General features: G+C 38.6%; 1 protein-coding gene across 16 annotated transcripts in view; it reads left to right on the forward strand.

The window, feature by feature from the left end:
- The first annotated feature begins 288 nt into the window (after positions 1–288).
- Positions 289–19,751, forward strand: part of ADD1 (adducin 1) — a 62,920-nt gene continuing 43,457 nt past the window's right edge. For 13 of the 16 annotated variants that reach the window (XM_088055974.1, XM_014261266.2, XM_088055978.1 and 10 more), the window contains exon 1: positions 289–429. The gene's annotated coding sequence lies outside the window, so the exon portion shown is untranslated. Of the gene's footprint in view, positions 430–455; positions 493–541; positions 664–1,089; positions 1,109–19,751 lie in introns of those variants that run through there. The other 3 variants (XM_088055976.1, XM_088055975.1, XM_088055977.1) reach the window with 3 other exon arrangements.

Here is a 19,751-nt window from a genome sequence, read left to right on the forward strand (position 1 = left end):
CCCGGCTCGCTCTAAGATTAGCTTCCCAGGCGCCGCGCCGCTTCTTTCCGCTGGGATCCAGCACCACAAAACCCCCTTTCTCTGTGTCCGAAGGCTCTTCCAAGCCCGTTCCCGGCCGCCCGGGGACCCCCCGGCGCTCCCGGAGACGCGGGACCCGCCAGGGGCGGCCCGGCCGCACCGCCCCTCGCCTCCCGCTCCCCTCCACCAATGGGAGAGCCGCTTACTAGTCGGGCGCGCTCCCTCCCGCCAATGGGCGGCACCGTTGTTGGGTTTGCGGGCTGTGGAAGCCGCACCCTGTCGGGCGGGGGCCGCTCGGTGCCTGAGGGGGCGGCGGGAGCGGCGGGAGGCGGGGACCGAAACAGCCACAGCCTCGTCAGGGGACCGGCCGCGGCGGCCCCTTCGCTCTTGCCCGTTCTCGTCTGTCTTCGGGTGAGCGCCGCGGCGGTGACCGTGTGGAGGAGGCTGAGGGGCGCAGCCAGCGGCGAGCGGGCTGTGAGGGGGAGACGGGCGCTGCGGGGAGGGGAGGAGGGGGCGGCAAGGAGAGGCGGGGGCGCAGACACTGGAACCTGCTCGTTAAGCCCAGAGGGGAGCGGAGGGGGTTGTGTCTGCCTGGAAAACGTGGCGAGGTGTGCGGAAAAACCATCTGCGCGCAGAGTGCCTGCGGTGAGGGGCTGCGGCGGGCTTGGGGTCAGCGGGGAGGCGGGGGCAGGACGAGGGGCTGCAGGTGCTGGCCGGGATGGGCGGCGGGGCTGAGCTGCGGGGCAGGGTGCTGGCAGCCCTGCCTCAGGAGACGCGGTGCCCATCCCGTGCCCGCCGGGATGCTCCAGCCGCCGCAGGAAGCGGCCGCTCGGCGTTGGAATCTCCATTGCACCCAAGCGCTGCGTCTGCCGGCGCTGCCCCCGCCGCCCTTCTGCTTCACCTGCCCCTTCCAGCCCGAGAGGTGACCTGCGGACTGTGCAGGGCGAAATGCGGGCTTTGGAGAGTCCAAGTCATCGTCCGCAGAGGACGTAGGAGTGAAGGAGGATTTGGGATGTGTGTGTGCGGTGTTGGGGATTGGCGGGGCACCAGCAGCAGACGGGCAGTTGTTTTGTTTCCTCTGCTGGAAGGGGTATCTACATTTTTAGCGTTTCTAGAGTCTGCTTTTGATACAAAATGTCACATGCCTTTCTGCACGTAATTGCTGCACACTCGCTGTGCTGCTTTTAGGGTTGATTCTTAATCTATGTTGGCTTTAGTTAAAACCAGCAATTAGGGAGGGGGAAAATCCAGTCAAGCTGGAAAAATATCCATGGCTGTGTTGAGATGGGGGCTAGGAATAGCACTGCATTTACATCTTTCATGAGATACTGCTGTAGCTCTCTGGTGTAAGCTCATTGCTGGTTTTGTTTTATTCTTTGCTTTTTGGAAAGTTGCTGTCGATCACAACATTATCATCTACCAAAGGTATGCAGTTTTCTTGCACCCTGACTTATGTTTTTATACAGAGCTTTACAAAATGTGTCTACCTTGAGCTTATGAATTCTCAAACTGCAACTGCTGCTGGATAATTCCTCTATGCTCTGCTGAAAGCTACAGGTATCTCCCTGCAGACAAGCTGTTTACGGCTCTGGATCTTGTAATGTGACCATATGTGCCAGTGGAATTCTTCACAGTCCTTAACTGTCACAAATTCGTTCTTTCCCCCCCCCTTTTTTTTTTTTTAATAGAGCAAAAGAATTTATTTTAAAGCATACAAGCTATTTCTAAAATAGACTTCTATTTTTGTTAATTAAATGTAATGGTGTAGCAATTCTGTTCCTCGGTAAGGAAATATTCTTTTAAGAGCACTTGTGTAATAAGTGAGGAAAAAATGCGACTATGGACTAGACTTCTGAAACAGGTGGCTTTGGTATTTCTTTGAATTCAGTAAACAGATTTGATGCCAGCAAATTTGATATAATCTTGAGTGACTGTAATGATCTAAATGATTTGCCTCAAAGAATTTAAATTTGGTGGTTTTCTGAGGAGAGTTTTGAGGAAGAGGTATTCGCAAGTTTTTGCATCTTTGCTGTAGCAAGATAATATGTGCGTTACTGTGTTTGCATGTTTAAGTGTCTTGTAGTTTTACCGGAGTTGTGTTTTCTGTATGAAGTGCCATGCTGAGAATAGTGCTTTTTAGCCAAAAAGTGTTGTTTTCTTTCTATGGTTGATGATTATAAGTGTGAAAAATCTGAATATGCTTCATCTGAAGCAAGTATTTTTTTCTGGCATATTATGCCAGTAAGTTCATTAGAGTATGGTTCACTAATGCTGTAGAGTGAAAAAGGTTATTTACTGAATCAGTATTTTTCTGTGACAGTTTTTTTAGATGTATCTGACAGAAAATTACTCAACTCTCCTCATTCTTTGAGAATAAACGACTGTTATTTTGCTTGTATGGAAGGGCCTCTGAGCAACCTGGTCTAGTGGAAGATGCCTGTGGCAGGGGGGTTGGAACTAGATGATCTTTATGGCCCCTTCCAACCCAAACCAGTGTGTGATTCTGTGTATGGAATTGGATCATCTAGTGAAATTAAGTAGAGAAAACCCCTTTGAGCACTGAGAGACTTTGACAGAAGTAGGGCTAAAACTACTTCTGCCCCAAGTCTTGGTTTTTGAAGTGTAGTTTCACAGCATAAGCAAATCTCATCCAACATTCCATGACTTGGTACAGGAGGAAACAAAATTAATTTTGAAGTAGCCAATTTTGTTAATAAATAGAATAAAATAATAGAACTGAAAGTTTCAAACTAGGTGAAGGCTGCTTAGCATGTTGATTGCTACTATGCATACAACTTCTATGTGACAAGTGCTTCCTGAGGAGACTAGGCAGTAAATCTTTCACCCACTGCTTTTCTGACTGGTAGAAATAGCTTTCTTAATTATTAAAGAGTTGCAGCACTGGTGAATAGTGAGTAATTTTTAAACTCCAAACTGTTGCTGTGCAAATGAGCCAGTCCTGCTTTGAAGGAAAAATGTATATTAATAAAACTTGCCCACCACTTCAATAAAGTAGAGCATATCAATGTCGCTTTTGCTGTGCAGCAGAGACACCTGAGGCATGAGAGCATGAAGAAAAAACCATGCTGATTTTCTGACTTTGGTGGCTCCTAAATTAGAACTTACTCTTGGACTATGCTGCACCACAGAAAGTGATCTGTTAAATAGCACTGTTTCAGTAATTCAGACTGCAACTAGATATTTCTTAGGCAGTTTTAGGGTGGTATGTGCTTTATATTTGAAAAATGATTGTGTGCAGATGTGAATGTCAGTTTACTCTGCTGATTCCATTGAGCAGGTCATCTGCTGAGGAATCTGTCTGAAGCTTTTCTGCAAAGTTATGCGTCTTCTATAGTAACAGATTCAAAAGCAGGTATATTTTAAAAATGGTAGAAGTCCCTAGATTACATAAGTTAGGCAATTTTCATTCATATAATTTAATCAGCCCCCTCAGGGAAATAGGAAAATATTACCTGGTCTTGTTACTTACTCAGCATTTCTCATCAAAAATACTCTGGTTTTGCTAGAGCTGAAAGCAGTAGCTGTAACCTGTCAGTAGAGTAAGGTGTAAAATGTAAAGCATGTGAACCAGTTTCTTTCCTGAGGAAAGCTTTTCATTAGAGGTAGTAATGCTTAAAAAGTACTGGTTATACAGATTTTGATCTGTAGTAATTTTTAGTTTAATGTTACCCTTTTCTATGGCTACCTTTTCTCTCACTTTAATGTATCATGTATACAGTAACAGGGTTCAGTAGGAATTTGATAACATCTGTTACCATCTCAAATAAGCATCTGTTGTTTTTTGAGAATTATCTTGATAATCTTTAGTCAAATTGAAGCAAGTAATTGGTTACTTCCCTCACCATGCAGTGGGTGTTTACTGTGGTCTTGTCAGTTCAGAAGGTTTAGTGGTTGATAGTTGCAAATGTTGTAGGGGAAGAGACTCCAGGAAACGCCCTTTTCAGAAGTGCTGCTTTTCAAATCAGGTGTAAGCTGAGATGGCGTCATTTGCCATGAGGACTCAGGTCTAACATCCCAACCAATGGTCCTGGTCTTGAATAAGTTTAAGTATTGCTGCTACTCTGGGGAATTTCAAAGTCTAACTGTTCTTCACTTCACGGCAAGTAAAGGCTTAGTGCAGAGATGGATTTGAATAACTACTACCTGTTGGGCTGGCTGACCAGTGTGTGCTGGTGTTGCTGGATTGACTCTGACCTTTCCGAGAAACTGAAAACGTTGTCCTTGAAGGTGTAGCCAAACAGGAGTAACGACTTCTTCAGCCCCTTCCTAACTTCCTCCCTTTGACCTTGCTTATTAGATTGCATTCTGAGGAATGATCTCTGCCTGCTTTGCTGGATTCACTTGTTATCCAGTGAAAGATCAGCCTTTCAAACTCACATCAGTTGCACTAACAAGTGGAACATCAAAAGAGTTTTTCACTATCACTTAATTGAATGGTTTTCCATGCAGATTAATTAAAAATTAGCACTGATGAAAGCAAATCTCAATTCAGCTTTAAAACTGTGGTATTATAAGCTACTCTTTTTAACTGGGATTTGGCGCATATATGCTCTTCAGACTAATCAAACATTCCTTCGCATTTTTAATTGACTTATGTATTGAGTTTTCTCTTTCTTAAATTACTTCTTTTTGCACCATATGTTACGTATGATTTTCAGATCTGGACTCAGAAAGTCTGAAAAAATAAGGAGTAAAATATTTCAGAGCTTTGCGATTTCGTTTTCCTTTCATACACCTAACTGAAATGCTGTAAAGGGGTCATGGAAACAGTAGTAAATGCAGTTAATCAGTAACAGTTTATGGTCTTTTTGATACTTTCAAATCAAATGAGTAGATGAATGTTGTGATACAGTTATGCTCCAAAGACTAGGGGGCAAAAAAAGATCCATTTTTTTGTTTGGAATCAGTAAATGTATAAAAGCAACTTTTAATCCAAAGCTGTAATTTGACTTGGAGCCGTAGAAACTTAGGTTTTTTGGGTATTGTTTTTGATTTGTTTGTACAAATTTCAAATGTGCTGTATTGCTTTTTATGCTTTTTATTTCTGTCTTGTTTTAGATCTTGAATCTTGAGAGGTCTGATACACTATTTCAGTTCTATTATATCTTATGCCAGATTAAACCAGAAAGTGTTAAGGGAAACCTTGACCCATGAAAACTGTCTTCTCTGTTTTTTCTGATGGCTGTTTTGTGTTGTTGTTGTTCGGATTTTTTTCATTTGGTGCTGTTTTGTGTATGTGTGTTACAAATGACTGAGCATAAAGTCACTGTTGGTGCATTGTGACTGGAGATGAAGGATAAAGCGTACCCTGAGTTTAGTGTTTTAACACTAATGAAGCAATTTTAGGTATTGTCACTGCAAAATAATGATGAAAATCTATCAAGTATGTACACTTGTGAAGCATCCATTCCACCTAAAATTCATTAAAAGAACTCATTACTGCTGTTGTGCATTAACTGAGAGGTGCCATATACTTGGCTTTTTTTTCTCCAGAAGATCTTGTCTAGCAAAGCTTTGTGTGGTGACCTTGAAGTACAGCTTAAAGTATTCCAGAGTTAAAGGGACTTATTTCTTTTTCTCTTCAGTTTCTGAAACTGTTAGCTACATTCAGCTGAACTTAACAGGAAAATGGTGACTTCAAGCATAAAAGGTTTCTGCCAGTAGTGAGCTATAATGGCCAGACTTGAGCCCCTGCTGAAAAATTTTTCTCCTGATTTGTTCTGGGAAGCAGGAGTGTGTGGCTATGTAGGTGTCACACACCTGCCAGCCAGTCAGGATATGGGTAGCTGATCCAGTCCAAGAGTTTTTTTCCACTTTCAGGGCCAGCTTTGGTGAGCCAGTGTTCAAATGAGGGGACGAGGGAGCATGGGACTCACACAAGATGTAGAGGGGAACATGAGAACTTAAAAAGGATAAACAGGGAAGCATATGAGACTTCAGTTGGTAACAAATAATGTTTCATTAGTTTTGTCTCCTTTTTCTAGTTGTTCTCAGTTCCTGGAAAGGTTTCCATGATTTTCAGGTAAAATTCTACACAGCTAATGTGTCACTTTCTTTTTAAATGTCACTTCAAATTTCTGTATGATTTGAATAACAGATTCAGTGTAAAGCACTAAATTCTATTTTGATTCCAAAGTAAATTTTTTTTCCTTACTGTGGATATTATTTTTAAGTCTACTAGTACATAGCAAAGTGTGGGGTTTTTTGGGTTTGTTTTGTTTTTTCCCCACCCTCTTGGGCTTAGAGTAAAATTTATTGGATGGTGAGTATTTGAAGACATTCTGGTGATTTCAGTTATAACTGATAACTTAGAAATGTTTCAGGATAAATTTACGTCTTTTGTAGGTGAATTAAGGATAAAATGGAGTTTGTTTCAATAAATTGTTTTTCATGAAGCATTGGTGGCTAGAAGCATACAGTTAAAATTTATTTGGATATGTTGAATGTTTATATTACAGTATTACAATGGTTTTGAATCTATTAATAGGCAGAAAAATAAATTAATAATGATCTTAAATGTTTGCTTTGATCTCAGCTGTACATATAAATATATGGCTTTTCCCCTGTTTAGTTAGATAGCGATTTTGGTAAAAGGTTAATAAATTCCTTAGAGCTTTCCCAAAGCAGGTGAATCATACATGATGGAGAGGGACATAAGATTTCAATTCTTAATCCAAAGGAAAGCTGTTTCATCTCTTATTTATCAAGGAAGGTTCGTGGGTGACTGGGTTTCTGTGCCTTGGACTGAGAAGACCATCCTATCCTTTCAACAGATCATCTGTCCAAAAACAGATCTTTGATTCTGTTGCTGCTTGTCAGTCAGTGTTTGTCTGTCTGTGTGGTTTTCCTCTTTGCTTTCAATCTGCTTTAGAACTTGCACTGATCTTGACACTGCTGAGTTATGTGGACTATCTTATACTGAATTACTTGCCTCTCTCCTGGAAGGAGAATTTGTGATTGCAGCGTGATTTTGGCAGGTGGGATGTCTACTTCTAGATCTGCCATAGTCTTTGTTGTTGACTTGGGACACTTTCTTTGACTCAGTTCCAGTCTGTTAATGGAGGTGCTGGTTTAAGGACAAGGAAAGGCCAGTGAAGGTGCTTATGCCCTTGCTTCACATTAGTGGAATAACGGTCCTTCCAGTATCTTCCTGTTTTCCCTCACTGCAGAATCTTGGGGAGAAGCCAAGAGCAGGGAACACAATGAACAGTTTGCTGCACAACTTGGAAGAAGGTAGTATCTCAAACTGTCCTCTGGCCTGCCCAGCCACCAGAAAATAAAGAGCATTTTGGCAGCGGGTCAACGAAAGCCAGAAGTGGTGAACAGAAGGCTGGGAAACATGCTTAAAATCTGAATGTCAGCCAGGAAAGCTGGATTTAGGCAGTCTTGCAAATTATGAGGGCAGCCTTATTAATTGAACGTTCTGGCTGGTGGAAAAGTTGCCTGAGGCTTAGAGTCTTTATGGGTCAATATTTACCGCTAAAGTGGGGAGACACCTCAAGCAAAGCTCACAATGTCAAAATTAAACCATTGTAGCTGCATTTGCCACTTCAATTGCATGTTCAGTGGGTTCAGGATCCTATCTAATGTGAGTGGGTTAAAACATTGAGATAGCTGCTCTCCCAAAAAGACAGAGATTTCAATTGCTCTTGTTTTTTAAATCAGTCATTAACATAAATGTATGTGTCCATTTTGTATTTAAGCATTTATTAAAACGATTCGGAAATACTAAGAATGTTAAAGATTGTACAATTTAAAAGCATGTGAGTAATTAGTTACTTAGGTTATCCTGGGTTTGTTTTTCAGAATATCACCTTTTTGAGGAGCATAAGTGTATTTCTTCATTCCCTGATTTTTGCAGTCATTACTGTGCCCACATGTGTTGTTGGAATATGTTAGTTCTGTGCCAACTATATTTTCAGAAATTCGTTACAACCCCAAGTCAAGTGGGGGTGCCCATATTATTATCATATTATTGCCAATTTCTGTAGTGTAGCTGCTCAGGTCACTTAACAAGAATGGGGCAGATTTCGAATGGCTCTTTTTATTTGCAGGCCTTTAATCAGAACTAGACATCTTCCTAAATAATTTTGGTATTGGTTACCGGTATGAAGACCTGTTGTGGTACCAAATACGTATTTTATGGTAAAAGGAAAAGGTGAGGTAATTCAGTCTGAAATGTTGTATTTGTTACTTTGTTTCTTGTACTACAGTTTTTGCTTGTTTAATTTAATCCTTAATTTGTGTTTATCATGAATGAATAGGATGAATTCAGTTAATTTGACTGAAACTCAAATCTAAATTTATTCTTTCAAGGATTTGATGATCTGAGAGAGTAATCTGGTAATCTCCCCCTCCTGCCTCTCTGTTGCTATGGTAATCCTAAATTGGAACCTTGTTTCTGCAGACCTTTTTTTTCCCCCTTTTTCCCTCAAGTAAGTTTTGTAATAGCTGTGCAGTCTGTTCTCAAGCCAAAATATTGATGATACAGGTTTTCTTGTTGCTTTTTTTTATTTGGCTGTCTCATTTGAGGTGAAGTTGAAATTAAGCAGTTTTTACTTGTCTTTCCTTTTTCTAGCTCTTGAGAGACTTTGTGGCATTAGTTTTTTTATTAATGTTTTAGACAAACATCGTTTAGGGGAAAAATAAGAAAAAGAAGGCACAACTAAAGCAAATGTGTCTGAGTGTCATGAAAAGCTGTTTATAATTGTAACTGCAGAAGTGAACATTCAAATTGCAAAGTCCATAAGTAGTTTAGCATCCAAATGTTCTTGCAATTCCAGTGTACAGCAGTGTTCAGGGCTTATTTGATGAGGTGATTTCAGCTACTTCTGGCATGGCTGAACTTCTGATGCAGCAATAAATGCAGGTAATTTTGGCAACTGTATAAAATATTTGTGCTCTTACTAAATTTTGAATTTTTTTCTTTCCATGTAGGAAAAAGTGGAGATTCAAGATCGGGCAGGATTGATAGCAAATTGAAAAGGAGCATCAGGAGTTAGCAGAAAACCTGACTAAGACTCTACATGTGTCTTGTCAGGAAGCATGGGGGTAATGAAATAAGACTAAAAATAATTTAGATACTTGAGAAAGAGTACATGGAAAGTTTGTCTTAATTTTCAGTGAAGACATTTTGTACACATGCACATAGGTCATACTGAAGTTATGAAGATGATTTCCTTGAAGATGAAGCCCAGCTTGCAGGGTGCAGATTAGTGGAATTAGGTAACATTTACTCTACAATTTTGAAGTAGGTGATGTGTTTAATTAGAGGCTCAGTTGCAAGAATTGTTATTAAATGGCAAGGGAGAAGGGTATTGGATGGCTGGAAAACAGTGAAAGTGCTCAAACATTAAGAGGAAAAGATGATTTGGGATAGTAATTGCATCATTAGTATGACCTTAATATAAAGAGATTTGTTTAAATTTAGAATGAAAAACTGTTCTGTGTGGAGGTAAGATGAAAAGGGTATGAAGTGGTACAGCTCCTAACAGAGGAAGATTTGTCAGAGAAATCTAACACCTCTTTTTTGTAAGATCCCCGACTTCTTGGAGAGGATACATGATTAGAGCTGACCCTCTTGTAACTTACAAGTCATATAATGTGTAATGTGATTCCATGTGAAAACTAGAGGGATGTTTTTGTGACAATTGATGTTGAATTGGCAGGATTGAAAATATGAATGTCATAAATTGACAGGATGTGTCAAATGGGGATAGAACCTGATGACCAGGGGATGATATATTGGAACTATGCAAGTAGTGGAATTTGTCAGGACCAGTTTTGAGATTTAGTATTTCCATTAAAGTCATTTATCCATTCCTACTTCTCGTGCCAATCTCATGGTATTCATCAGATGTCAAGCATCACTAATACAAGAGAAAGTTTTGCACAGAACAAAGCTGAGACATTAAGACATGACCAGTAGGAACAGAAGTTGTATTAAAGAGCATTAAAAGAACTGTAACACTTAAGGGTGACAGACCTATCAGAGCTAGCAATGGAGATCAGTATGAGGGTAACAAGTACACTGTTGTTGCCCTGCTGATATTTTTCTTTACAGAAGTAAGGGATTATTAACTTCTTCTGGTACTGGTGAAAGCTTACCTGAAAAACTGCATGAAAAAGGACATTTAGACTAAAAGAGGTCCAGGAACTGATTCCTGGAACTCACAGAGGTCTTGTTTGATCTGGGGAAACAAAGCATGGAAAAGGTTGCTCTTCACAAAAATGAGTGCAACAACACAGGTGGGTAAAAAGAGCTTTTTATGCTTGAGGTTTAAGAACAAATGGGTATAAACTATCCAAGAATAAACCTAATCTGGAAATTAGAAAAGATGGTTCCTAAGCAACGGAGGCATAGGAGTCTGCAACAGCCTTCCCTTAGGAGCAGTGGAATAAGGCTGTCTTTAAGATGGAGCTGATTAGCTTATATAAGGGGGAGGGGGAGGGGATGTAATGTAGTTTTCCACCCTACCTTGGGATTTAAACTGCTTGACCCGGAATAACTGTTTGTTCCCACGATTCCTGTCTTTAACTAAAGATGATACAATAACATGACCAGATACTGCCCAGACACTACTGGGTACATGGGTGGGCTCTTCCTTGGACAAATGCACCAGTTGCGTTCTGAGATATAGAAATGCTTGGATCAGGGGATAATAAATGTTAGACAAATAGAATATTTTAAATATTGTTTAATAGTATAGGCTACATTCTGTTTTTTCTAGTGGCTATATATTGAGTTTTACCTTAAGAAACCCCAAGTCAACACAGCATAATTCAACAGATTTCATAATGAATCATGTATTGTTTTCTTGTCCTTCTTTTCTGTGTGATTGAAGGGAGCTGCCCACAGCACGTGCACAGCTATGTCATTGTCTTCATATTTTTCTGGGAATTCTCCTTTGAGCTGCTTAAAAATAACTCCCATTGGTGCAAGCTAAAGGGTTGATGTGGTGAAAACACTCTGTACCATGTTGCTATGTGTTGCCCAGTTGTTCCCATGTTCCTGTTGTCCTAAAACACAGTCCATCTAATGAATTTGGAATATTAATTTTTGAGGAAGCATTGTGCTTTTGGTTGCACTAATGAGAGACAGTCCTGTATCTCTGCCTTTCAGAAACTGATGGTTTTAAAGGAGACTTGACAAAGAAAAGGGTTCTACTGTGTTCTCGCTGACAAAAAGACACTAATTGGAAAATTGAGAAATTAATGTTGCCTGAGGTTGCAATATTTTTCTAATTTATTCAATTGTTAAGACATGTTAAATCATGATTTAGTTCCTGCTGGGGTATTTCAGACCCAGGAGGGTACTTGTAAACACTCATTTGTGCAATTGTTTCACCTATATCAGTAGCTTGTATTACTGGATGTGGTTTTTGTATGTGCAAAAATACAGTAACTGCTTTGTATTTTTCTCTTCTCTTCTCTGTCTCTGCTACTTATTTGTTCTAAATGTTCATCTAGAAAGCTTCATTTTAGGAAGGAAGTTCAAGCCTGCAAAGTAGTTTGAATAGGACAGGTTAGAAATTTAATGATGTTTGAAAGGTTCCTTCCTGACTGTGCTTAATGTGTTTTATTGACTTCCCTTCAGCTGTCAGTTGAATTTCCTGTTGATTTTTTGGTCTAAATAATTGCCAAAGCAGTGTCTAGCCCACTTTATGTGCTAAAATGATTTTTCTTTATTCATAAATTTAACAGTATTCTAATGTTTTTAAAACTAATGTAGAAGACTAAGGACCAGATCTTATCCCTTAAATTGCTGTATTCACTCATAATGATTAGTATGAATGGTAAATAATTACATGGGTATAATGTCAATGACTTAAATGGTACTTTGCACATGTTTAAGTGTTAGTGTTAGCTAAGTTACATCCCTAAATACAATTTTTGGAGAAGAGTGATTGACAGTTAAATAATAGTTAATACTTTAAAGCTTGAGTAAGTGTTCATTGTTATATGAATATTGACTAAATTGCATTTAACCTGTTTTATTATTTAGACATTCTGTCTTGTCATTTATTGTGGAACAGGTGTGGACTAGAGAGAGTCTCATGTATTAATATAAAAAACCTGAAGTCTGAAACTGTTAGTCAGTAGACTCCAGAGCATGGATGACTTAGCAGATGCCATTTCAAGGCTCTTCTAATGAGGAGAATTTGTTTATTAATACTGGCATTTTGAAATAATGTATTAATATGTGTGCAATAAGAAAACTGTGCAAGGTGATTATTATCTTTATATATTTTTTATTCTTAAATTATGTTTTTCAATTAGACTGTGTTGGATTTGTCATGGTAACTCAAAAGGTGTCAGATTAAAATAATGTTATTGCCTTGGAGTAACAGATATAATTACTGGAAAAGTCAAACAATCCTTTTCTTCTAATTCGTTTAATGCACACGACATTGGATATGTAACCGTTTCCTGCTTCTGGTGAACAAGGTGATATGTTTCTTAACTGATAATATACTATTAAACACCAGAGAAAAGAAAAAGCTTTCTGGCTGTATATTAATTTTTAGATTTTTTTTTTTCTTTTTAATTCTTTTATCTGTAAAAAATCAAGTGGCGTATTGCTCACTTGTCTTAAATTGAAATAATCTTTTATTTATTGTTTGGTCTAGAATAGCATTCCCTGCAGATGTGGCCTATGCTATAACTAATTCTGAAAGAGATGCAGTCAATGTTGGAATAATTTGTGTTTTCAGCAGTGTGTTTAGATCTGGCATTTTGGTCTCTTATTTTATGAGAGTCATGTCAACTTTTTAAAAGTATTGTGTCTTGTTAGCTGGTGCCACTTTTATTAAAATAACTGTTCTTAGAGGTAATTTTTCATGTTGACACTGCCTCACAAACACATAAAATCTTTACTGTTTTATAAAATGAAGATGCATGTTGCTGTGCAGCTTGATCTTTGTAGGATAAATCAGTCAAATTGTATTTCCCCCTCTTCCCCCAAAGACGAGAGTGAATGTATATCCTTTCCAAGACTTATTGTTTTAGATCAGCATCCCTGTGAAAAGATGTTGAGGTGTGGCTGGTGGGGAGGGTCTGTAGCACCTGCACACAACAGGTTGGCAACAGAGAGACACAGTGCAGTGACTGGACGATGGGCAGTTTGGCTTTTGTTACCATCAATTTCTTCCTAGGTTATGGACATTCTAGATAATGGAAATAAGTTCAGTTAATTTGAGATAAGTCTTGTGTAGCTTGCTCGAGACTTGGAGGAGAGCAGGAGACTTGAGGATGATATTGAGAAAGTTCAGGGGTAAGGTTAGTAAGACACTCATAAGTAAGAGTAATTTAAGCTGGTAAGATATATTGCTATTGTGTGTCATTGGATATCTTCATAAAACCATCTGAATTTTATCAATGTTGATAGAGCTTCAGGAGATTAAAAGGGGGGAAATGAAATACCATCTGTTGTTAGCTGATAGATTTATGAAATTCTGTAGTGTCTGGTACTAATAGGAAATAAAATAGTGTGCAAGTATGATGGAGAGAAAATGAAAGTTGGTTTAGTTTGGAGTAGACAGTTGAGAAAAACCAAAATAAATAGAAAAATATGTTGCTCCAGTAAGGTCAGAAACAGGTTTTAAAATCTGGATTGCCTTACACAGGGGATTTCTGTAAGATTTTTTTACACATATTATGTTTACACATTCTAAAAGTCACATTCTGTCTTAGCCCATGGCGTTTTCTGCTATGAAGTCTTGTTACAGTCAAGAGCTTAGCACAGTGCAAAATAAGATTATACTTTTTATATCAGTTATGCTTGGATTGTTAGAACATATGTAACTTTCATCACGGTGTGAAGCAAAAATTGACACGTTGCTGCAAGAGTGTGTGTTATTCTTTTCTTAAAACTGCACACAGACCATTGTTAATCAGGATATTTGGCGAGTTAAACCATTAGTATGAATCGGCAGTTTTTGCCCCTTTAGACAAAGTTTTGACATTTGCTTATAAACTCCCAAATGGTTTTGACTCAGACAGCTACAGAAAGTCTCTGTATACAAAAAAAGAACACTACAGAATCTCTTCCTAATAAAATCAGGGCAGTTGACTAAATAAGCATCAGACTTAATATTTGAATGTTAGAATTGCTGGGCTTGTTTTGGTTTAAAACAAAAAGACAAAAGCTTTAAGATCTGAATCTTCAAATTTCTAGGTTCAAAGTAGGTGAAATTGAATGGCCAGTGTAAATTACATATATATCTTGTGTGGGGACTTCTGAAACAGACTTCATGGAATATACTGGTTTCTGGATATGCGTAGAAAGGTAACTGTTAAAAATGGGATAGTAAATGTTATTAATCATGGGGCCCTATAGAATCCATTTTGGTAAGATTTCTGTTGTATTTCATAAGCTTTGTTAGATGCCTTGTTACTGAACGACTGTGACAAAGTGGGAGTTGCTTGGGGCCCAATATGCATTTAAGTTTGTGGATGTGTTAGATCCTATTGAAATCCCTCGAGGGCATGAACTTCTGTGGAACAGATGTGATTGCAGGTTTGCATTGGCAGGGCTTGTTTACAAGTTCCCTCCCCTGCTCTCTCTGGCAGCTCCCAGCATGGCCACACAGACAGATGTAGACTCAGCCTGTAGGCCAGCCCGGTGTGGAGATGGCTTCCCACAAGGAAGAGTGAAAATAATACTGTGCTCTGGAGAAAGCATGATACACTTAAACTATATGGAAAGAAAGACTTAAGGAGTAGATTTTTGTACATATAAAATACTACTGTTATAAAAATGAATACCACAGTTCAGCTTTAATGCAAGTGATTATTGTTTCCATTTGACACAGTTGTTTGACTCATCTCCTTGGAGAGCTGCTTACCAGTTTCTAAGGTTTTGTTGAGATCGGTTGAACTTCACATGGGCAGAAACTGCTGGCCTGTATCCAGCTGCACGCTGTTTGGGAAATCACTTTAAAAGCTGGGTTTAGAATTCTGGCTTTGACTGCTGCATACATGTCATGGTGCTTTGCAATTTTTTATGCCAGTAGCCTCTCAGTGAACTTGAAAGAACTGCACATACATATTTTGGCAATAAAACAGTGGCAGTTGGGTTTCTAGAAGGAGTTTGTTTTACAGCCTGAGTCAGGAATGAAAGTACTTAGTGCCGTGTGAATTATTCAGGATCTTTGTCTGACTCCCAATATCTGTGTAGCCTTGATGTTCATTATTTTAATTTAAATTTCTGTTTCTGGAATTATAAGCCCCATGCTGGTTGGGAATGATTTTTAGAACATAGTGAGGAAAAGTCTTTGGTCACTACTAGTCAAACATAAATAGGAGTACTGGTACTGTATTTTTAGAAGTTTTCTATGTATTGGTGGTAGTAAGGTTGAAGGATGGGAGTACATCTTGTCTGTGGGTAGAATAGTTGTTGCTTGGATAGGGAACAGAATAAAAAAAACAATAAAAGTGGTATTATAGCCAGTGGAGGTATTTTTAAGAAAACCAATAACAAGACATATATAGAAACAATGGGTTTTCTCCTATTAATCTTCAAATGTTTGTCAACTAAAATAATAAAAACAATAAAAGTGGTATTATAGCCAGTGGAGGTATTTTTAAGAAAACCAATAACAAGACATATATAGAAACAATGGGTTTTCTCCTATTAATCTTCAAATGTTTGTCAACTAAAATAATCCCTGCCTAAAGATAGTCTTTAAAATGAACATTATCCATCCATAATCTGGAAGCAGGATTATGTGTTGAACAGGAGCCTTTCATGTTTTACACTGGGACTTGAATTCAGTAAGTCCGCAGTGCCCAGAAGCACAATTTCAGTTTTGTTCTTTTGGGTTTAGTAACGATTTAAAATTAGTTTTGTAGAACATTAAAGCCCTGCAAAACTGTTGTGATCTTTGGGTACTTTGGTGTACATGCCTATCTTTAGGTAACGTTTGGGGATGAACCTTAGCAGAGGTCTTGTGTGCTTGGGACTGGTGCTCTCAAAGCTGTTTGTGTAAAAGAGCAGAGGGAGAGTTGATGTGCATCTCCTGGGGTTTTGGAGTCATGGCTTAAAACACACCCAAAATGTAAATGCATCCAGCCTGGCCTCTTCAGGGAAGGCAGCCTTTCTGATGGGGCAGCTTTGTACCAGCAGAGTGTGAGTTGTTGTGTCAGTTTACTTGGGTTCTGGGTGTGCAAGGCTCGACAGCCATTCTGGTCCTTGTCCCGCAACGCAAAAGGAATCTCTGTGCCATGGTTGGTGCCTGTCCTTCTGTGTTTTGTGCATGCTGCTTTGTTCTGTTCAATCTTCAACCAAATAACGTAATCCTCTGCAGACCAGGAAGGTCTTGGTTCAAAAGAAAAGAAATAGATCTAGTAGAAAACGTGAGAATGGGTGAGATTCCTGAAATGTTAAAATATGGGCTGCTTCTGATTCTGAAAGTGGCTTCACTAAAATGGCCATTAAACACTGTGTTTACATGGTTTGCAGTGACTGGAGAAACTATACTGCTGCTTTTCTTCCCAGATATAATTCTGAAACCCTGCAGAGCAGAGTAAATAGCATCTTTTTGGTACTATCAGGTGGAAACAATGAGAATCTGAGCTAGAAGAGAAATTCTGGGTTTGCTTGAAGTTAATTTATGCAGCCATATTTGGTTGGGTAGTACTTGCCTGACAAGGAAGACTGCACAGTCAGGAAGATGGTTTTTTCATGGTGTTTCATCTGTTACCATGTGGGTGTACATTACCCTTGAGGTTTACCCAGAAGTAGGAAACTGCATAATTTTGGGGCAGGGGAGCACATTAACACTTGCCTGTGGAAAAGAAAAACATAGATAAGTTGCTCCTAAAATAGAGTTTGTAGGGGTTTCTTGACATACTATGTATTTCCTAATTTCCTATATTTCCATACATATGTTTCTTAATGTGGAAAGAAGAACAATCTAATGCAGGAAAATGAGTTCTAATAACACTTTAATTAATAGCTGATATGTTTTAATCTGCAGGTTAAAGTCATTAGGAACATTCTGAGAGATGGAAAAGAGAATGCTCTTGACTTTGGGAGCTGAGCAATGACATGAACTTTGTCTTACTGTCACTTCTGAGACTTGTATGGAGATAGTGTTAACATCCTTTGTATAGGGCATGTATTTTAAACACTTTCCATAAATGTTTAGTGTAAGGTGGATAAAAGATGGTTAACCACTGTCTTCCTAAAAATTTTTAGCTGCCTGAAGGATTTACAAATGTCCAAATTAAGCACTGTGCAATGTAAATTTTTTTAACTTGAATAAGCCTGGCTGTTAGCTGTCTGTTTGGAAATAAAGACTATACATATGTGAGGTTCACATTTCAAAGCTGGTTTTATGTGCAAGTGCTGTATAAAATCTCACATGGAAGGTTTATGTCAAGACTAATACTTAGGTTTGCATTCTTCAGAGATATTAGTTTCCTCCTTCATACAGGCTTTTTAAAACTCTGTCCAATTCTACTGTGTTAAGAGAATAAATTGTGTCATAATTTGTGTCATTTTCTATCTTTCCCTCCCCCATCAGAACTGGGAAGTGCTACAAAAGAACTGGGGGGTTCCACTTAGAAAAATCCAAGTTGAACATGAAGGAGAAAGTAATGAAAAATTCAGCATCTCTGTTGCCTTCATCTGCCTGATTCAAGCCTGCTTGAAATCTCTAGTCTTCATATTAAGCTTTTATGTTATTTAGGTACTTTGATTCACTGTCTTCTTGCTTGAACTGGTTAACACACTCATGCACAACATTTGTGCTGCTTATATATCAAACCTGCTGGTTCCAGCATAATGCCTGCATACTCTGTAATCATGTAGCAATTTCTGAGTTATTTGGATACTCTGACAGAAAAAAATGGCAGCATTCATGCATCTAGTAATGAATATTCAGGTTAATTCCATCTTAAAAATCTCAACTAACCAGTCTTGTAATAATGCAGGGTTTTTACTTGTGAGGCATGTGCTGTAGGATCTCTAAAGTTGTAGGTATATCAGTCATGAATTCATCTATAAACTTGAATTTCTCCTTTTGTCAGTTTCTAAGTGGTGGCACATGCTGTTACTTAGCCTCTTCATCCTTCTGTGTGTGCTTTACTAATCTTCTTCACAAATTCTTTATGTTTTTCAGGAAATACAGTTATAAATTCATAACGTTCTTAAATTTGATGATGAGGGGTTATTATATAATTTTGAGTAGCAGCAACTGCTGCCAGAGTACACTTGAGATTTATTATGTCCTCGTCTCACAAATCTATCAACAAAATGCAATACTGTATAAAACAGGAGAGGTTTAGTCTACCTCTGATTCAGGTAAAAATGGCATAAAGAAGTATAAGATCTTAAAAAAAAAAGGCAGGGGTGTGTAAGTCAAAATCTCTGAATAGTAATTATCAGTGTTCGTGGATAGGCAGGGTACTTTTATTGTGTTCTAAAACTGTGTATCTCAGAGCAGGAGCAGAGGAAAACACAAGCAGAGTTAATGATTGTGGTGCCTTACCATCACAAAATTAGCTATAATTTCATACAGTCTAACTTTAGTGACACTGTTCCTTACTGTAATCTGTAAGGAATATACTAATACCTTTTCAGCCTGGAAAGCAAAACTGATTTGCTTAAGCACCCTTTGTTTTCCCTTGCCTGAATAGGAACTTCTTATCTCCAAATCAGGATGTGGAAGAGCTTAAGTAAGATCTGTTATTAAGGTTTAACAATTTCTGGTGAATGAAGAAATTGAACTAGAATATTTAAATTTTGCAGTCCTTTTTTCAGAACTCTTTCATAAAACCCACAATCAGAATAAACTGAAAATCAGAATCTGATGATTCACGTGCTTGATTTTTATAGTTTCAGTTTGTTAGTAGACTTTCTTGATTAAAAAAAACCCAAAACCTTCACTCTTTTTTTATGTGACTCCAGTAGGTCTAGACTGACATTCAGATGTCTTGTGGATAAAACCCCCATATGGAATATTTTTCTACTCACCTTTTTTAAACATTCCAACTTCAGCTTCTTACTATTAATAATAAATGGAATATTTTTCATTTAGGTGTGGTCTTTTTCCATGTTAGAGGTGAGATGAACAAGCTGAGTCTTGGTGTCTTTTTTCTTGTGTGTCCATAGGCGGTTCAGAGGGGGATTCTGGGCAAGCCACCTTCACTGTTACTGTCTGGGAGATTTGTATGCTCAGACTGGAGTGTGGGGCTTGCCTTAATAGTCCATCATAAATTCGATGGCTGATTTGAACCCTTGGAATACAGTACTTTTAGATTTGCTCTAACATTGTTGAGGCAATTGTATTTAAAACTGAAATTACCTGGTTTGAGGTTTTTGTATCTGATCAGTTTAAGAGTTTATCCAGGACATCTTCTGTTCCAGAGGGTAGTACCCAAATGAGTAAGTTAACAGATTCTTCATTCCAGATTCAGAATTTTTTTCAGAGTTTAACCTAAATTAACATTTAAAAAACCCAACCAAACCCATAAAATAGCTCTCATGCTTGCACAAAGTAAAAACATAGCTTTAACAAGTCTAAGGTGATGTTTTTACTATTTGTATGTAACTGAGGGGAAAAGAGTAATTACTTTTCTCTCCCCTGTAAGTAAATAATGATAGAAAATGTCATCCAGCTGTTCTGGAAGAAGTTACTGTTGCAGAGTAGTTCAGAGGGTTAAATGACATTGTTCTGTTCATTGCCAACATGCTTCAGAAATCTCAT

The sequence above is a fragment of the Pseudopodoces humilis genome, chromosome 6, assembly GCF_049639895.1.
Source record: "Pseudopodoces humilis isolate 2021_Gansu_Grassland_sample_001 chromosome 6, ASM4963989v1, whole genome shotgun sequence".
NCBI classification, from domain to species: domain Eukaryota; kingdom Metazoa; phylum Chordata; class Aves; order Passeriformes; family Paridae; genus Pseudopodoces; species Pseudopodoces humilis.